Below are 5,520 nucleotides of genomic sequence, written 5' to 3' on the forward strand. Positions count from 1 at the left end.
AATCACGAAATTCACTGCACAGGTCAGCGAACTGTACACGCGCACTTTTAGCACTCTAAGTAGTCATTTGTGTAAGAGTAAAAGCCGCACATAAATTCATATAGCGTTCTCGCTTCCCACGCCCGGGTCCCCGGGTTCGATTCCCGGCGGGGTCAGGGATTTTCTCTGCCTCGTGATGGCTGGGTGTTGTGTGCTGTCCTTAGGTTAGTTAGGTTTAAGTAGTTCTAAGTTCTAGGGGACTGATGACCATAGATGTTAAGTCCCATAGTGCCCAGAGCCATTTGAACCATTAAATTCATACTTTTTACAAGCATACAAAAATAAAAACAGCTTTACATTAAACAGATAAATTATGGCATGCAGTTACTAATTAAACATTTCCTATTCTGAATAAACTTCAAGAAGTTGTATTTCATAATCGATAAAATTTTATCCCGTGCTAGAAACTATTAGTTTCCTGAAACGGATTCAGATTACTGTCAACTCGTGTCTGGACGATGCCGTCACGGATTGATACGTGCTTGAAATGAACGAAATACCTCTACTGAAAAAGACTAACAGTTGAGTAATTTACGGACCTTTATGACAAATTTGGTACCCCTTGCACCGCTACACTGGGTCCTATTACTTAAGAAGTGTTCGAGCCACTCACGTATATGTGAACTTATTCTATATAATCGTGCCTTCGTTAACAGCCTGCAACGGGGCTCCATGTCAAATGCTTTCCAGAAATCTAGAAAATGGAATCTGACCTTTGAACTGATTTTCCCAGCCAGTTATAGGAGAACCGATCTATCGGAATGAAATTCGAACCACGGTGCGGCTCGGGATTTTTCATATTAACAAGCATTTCCAGAGATGCAAGAAATAATAAGCGATAGAAAAAAATCGTAGGCACGACGAGTGATCTACTTCTTTGTATGGGGTCATGATCCATACAAGTAAATAAATGAACAGGTGAATAAGAGTACCCGTAAAAATGTCCCTGTGGCGGTACATTCAGTAGAGCATGAAACCAAATGCTTCAGTTCATACAGACAACGTAGAATGTAGCTAGCCGATAATCACACATGGCTTCGTCGCGTAATCAAACAAGCCCATAAAATCAATTCTTAGATACTTATGTGCATAGTGTTGCAAAGATGACAAGAGAGATAACGTTACAGTATCACTTTACTATGCCTTAATCACCAGCACCTAATAATTAGAGCGTGAAGGCGCAGGCATAATAAGTTGCTATAGTCTTAGAAGACAAGTAATGCTATTTCCAAGAACGCTGTAGAAATGACTTCAGATGAAATTATAAACCAACAGACTGCGTCGAACTCCTAGTTTCAGTTACATAGGAAAATAAGACATAATTACTTTCTTGTTCTATTGTGAGGAGACGTTTTCATCAATTTGAAATTGTAACAAAGGTTAAATATTTACTTCCATATGAAGTTTGTCTTTAAGAACTATTCAGAATTTCGTAATCAACATTAGCGTTCATAAACATAACACCAGGGAAAAATTATTTTCACCAATCATAATCTAACCTTGCGACTGCAAAGAAAAGAATAAAAACTGTAAACTATTTCTCCAGTAAATTAACGGTGCTGGTAAACTGCACAAAGAACTTTAAAAGCATGTTTTAAACAGACTGGTTGGCAACTCTTTCTTCTACATACAATAATTTTGCTATTTTTTCATATGTTCTGCTTTATCTTTCAATTACGGTTACAGCGGTGTTTTCATGCTAAAATGTATTATTTTGTAAAGCAGTTCAGAAATTGCAAGTAATATCGAGATAAGGAAAACATGATCCAGGCAACATGAAAAGAAAATCGCACAAAATTAAAAAAATGCCTCTGTGCACTAAGTGACTTAACTTCTGAGTCATCAGTCGCCTAGAACTTAGAACTAATTAAGACTAACTAACCTAAGGACATCACACACATCCATGCCCGAGGCAGGATTCGAACCTGCGACCGTAGCGGTCGCTCGGTTCCAGACTGTGTCGCCTAGAACCGCACGGCCACTGCGGCCGGCCATAAAATTAACTTTAGAAATTTTGAAATTTGTTGTAAGGTTCTATGGAACCAAACTGCTGAGGTCATCGGTCCCTAGACTTACACTCAACGTAATCTAACTTAAACTAGCGTATGCTAAGGATAACACACACACCCATGCCCGAGAAACGATTCGAACCTCCAACGCGGGGAGCCGCGCGAACCGTTACAAAACGCCTAGTCGGGACGGCTAGCCCGCGCGGCTAACTTTAGAGTTAAGACACTTAACTGAACGTGCCCTGAACTTACCGCTTTCCGCAAACTGATGATTAAATATGGCAATGCTACATAGAGATGCTGTACTAGCCGTGCGGTGATACCAATCACTCCAAGTGCATCACGGCATTGCGGATATGATGAACACAAAGGAGCGAAAAGGAGATTTGTCCTCCTATGTACGCATTTTGAACTGTGTAAATTTCTAGAAAAGCTGTTTACTGTGAATACTTCAGTTAGTGATTTCCGGAGCAGCCAGATTTTAGATAACACCTACAAAAAGATACTTTCACGCTCGTGTCAGACGCTTACAAATGCCAGCTCTACAGGAGAAGGGGCACGGCTCGCTTACTTCCCCATCCTTCCCCAATCAGATTAAACTGATGACCTCACTGTTTCGTCGCCTCCCCCATAACGACGAATCAACCAATCTACTGGAGACCATATGAGAGTATGAAAGCATCTGTCAACAAATGCACAGTTCTCCCGAATCATATGTTTTGTATTTTCTGGACCAGTAACATTATCGTCTTAAAACAATTAACATTGACCGGTAGTACCTATTAAAACCATCAGTTGCAACATCATGACCTAGAAGTGAAAACAAACACCTGTGTTTGTATGTGTATAACAGGACCTCAATTCACGATACACGCCTATAATGCGCAGGGAACAGGCATGGAGTGGAACGCAATCGTACCTAATGATCCACTGAGTATCATGCTACTCAGCTAATCGACATCATACATTAATCGCCTTTATTTAGCATGTATACTGTTTCAAACGCAATTTTTGTTGTTACCACAATCGAAAAAACCTTAACAGCGTTAACCCATATCTGCTCTGCAGTTAGGAATTCGGTCTCATACAATGGAAAACTTCTTTGTTAAAATGGGCCTACTCCCAATGATTGTATCCACGTACCAAAACCTGCAAGAAGAAAAGAGAAATTAAAGCATGACATTTCAGCAAAAGATAATGACTTTCCTTCCAAGCAATTAGACAAGGCCCCCACCAGACGAACTATATCATCCCAAAGTTGAGTGGTTAATGAGTGGAGTCACTTTCTACACAACGTAAGTATAGATGGATTCAACAAGCTGGATGTTTACAAAATAATTTCAGTTTCATTAAATAACATACAGATCTGTTTTCAAAATCAAAGTGAATCATATTGGAAAAAAATTCTTGGAAAACCATTTCACATCCCATTCATCAACACCAGATTCTTTTTACCAGTGGGGACAAATTTCATAAGATATTATATGTGCAATGTTGAACTATCCATAGTCTGTAACAAATACTTCCTACAGTGAAAATTAATCTTTATGTATTTTCTCAAAATGAATCGACTCATTGTAATTTACAAAATACGTGATGGAGATGTGTTTGTAAGTAAATAGTGCAGGGTTCGGAAACAATAAAAACGAATGCGACATAATCGTGGGGCGGAGTACTGTATAGGATGATTCAGTTGCCCCTAGCGCTGTGTTTTATGCCACTGGAGACCCCAAATACCTCTCACAATATTTTCCTATTCCCTCGCTCACTATGCGCTAAGTATTAGATCTACAACTTTGCTTCCGCCGTTTTGCAATAGACGGCAGTAGCGGCAAGAGAGGTTCGGGTGCTTGGTCATAGGTGTAATACAATAAGCTTAGGCATCTCTAAACATAATGCCATAAAAATATTAGTCGATTTGTGATTGCATCATAAGGTTATTCTCGATTAAGTACGTCAACTTACGTACCCATTTCTCGCCATTTGCGGGAAGTTTTAATTTTCTGCTTTAACATGTAGAAATCTGCGGCTGTGGCTCTTAAAATGCTGGGTAAGACCAATGGTGGGGGAATATTAGTGGAAGAACATGCAGAGAATGTTTTCAACGCCTTAAGAACGGTGATTTTTATGTCGAAGACCGGCATGGCGGTGGAAGACAGGACGTTTTCGTAGCTACTGAAACAGACGAAGACAGTCACAGGACATCATTATCGAAAGCAATTGATGTGTTCGAGCCCACCACTGAAACACAAGCGGCTACAATACAGCGAGACACGTAAAGGTAATTTTGAGGCAGGTCAGTGCTCGACCCCATGTCACAAAACCCGTCAAAATATACATGGAAACTTTGAAATGAGGAGTCCCTGCCCTTCCGCCGTATTCTCCATACTTTGCTCTCTCCGACTACCACATTTTTCGCTAAGTGGCATACATTCTGGCTGGCCAGATTTCCGATCATATGAACAAGTGCAAAATTGAATCGATTCATGGATCCCCACAGAAGACGCCCAGTTCTTCCACCACGGGATTCGTATGCTATCCGAAAGATGGGATAATGTAGTACACAGCGATGGGCAATACTATGAATGATACTTTTTTTGTAAGTTTTTCACAAAAACGCTCCGAACTTCGAGAAAAAGCGGCGGAAGCAAAGTTGTAGACCTAGTATCAGTCCTATGGAAAAAATGAGTAGAAACTTTTTGCAAGATATTTAATGTAGCTAAATTTTGTACTGTGAGACGTTTTCACTGGAGGAGACAGTTTCCAAGTTATTCAAGAAAAACACATTTTAAGGTCACATTTGTACGTTTCTCTTGGATAATTCGAAAACCACAGCCTCTAGTGGAAACACACTCCTGTACAAAATTTAACTACATCAACTTTTAAATTTTTAAACTTCCTACAAAAAGGTCGTGTTCATTTTCTTTCTGTAGGAGTAATATTTTGGTGTAGCGAGCGAGAGAATATGAAAATGGTACTTGAAGGTGCTGTGGGTTGCATAAAACCCAGCGGTAGGGGCAGCTGAAGCACCGTGTATATCCCAGCAATGAGTGTACTGTTAACGGGGAAGCGGTCGATCCCACAGGGCTGGCTGCTACCAGTACATACCTGTAGTGTCCAAACCCACATTCTGAAAGTGTCACATTCAACACTGAAAGAATGAGATTCTTCCAATAATATACTACAAGGGAAAAAGTCTAGGAATTATCTCGTTCTGTAAGGACTAAAAATTTTAATAGAGGTGTTGTTACAATGCCTCACCATTTCAACACTGCTACATAGTGAGTTGGGCCATTGTTGTTTTGACACCTATTGTTCTCACCCTGAGCTATAACTTTGCAAATTATCTTCTTCTTTAAACCTCAGATGACACTCACTGTCGAACTGTAGCAATTATATCTCGGCTAATACATCAGATATTAATTCATACAAATATATTTCATTCAGAAAATACAATTCAAATTTACAATGA

The sequence above is a fragment of the Schistocerca cancellata genome, chromosome 5 (genome assembly GCF_023864275.1).
Source record: "Schistocerca cancellata isolate TAMUIC-IGC-003103 chromosome 5, iqSchCanc2.1, whole genome shotgun sequence".
Classification (NCBI taxonomy): Eukaryota; Metazoa; Arthropoda; class Insecta; order Orthoptera; family Acrididae; genus Schistocerca; species Schistocerca cancellata.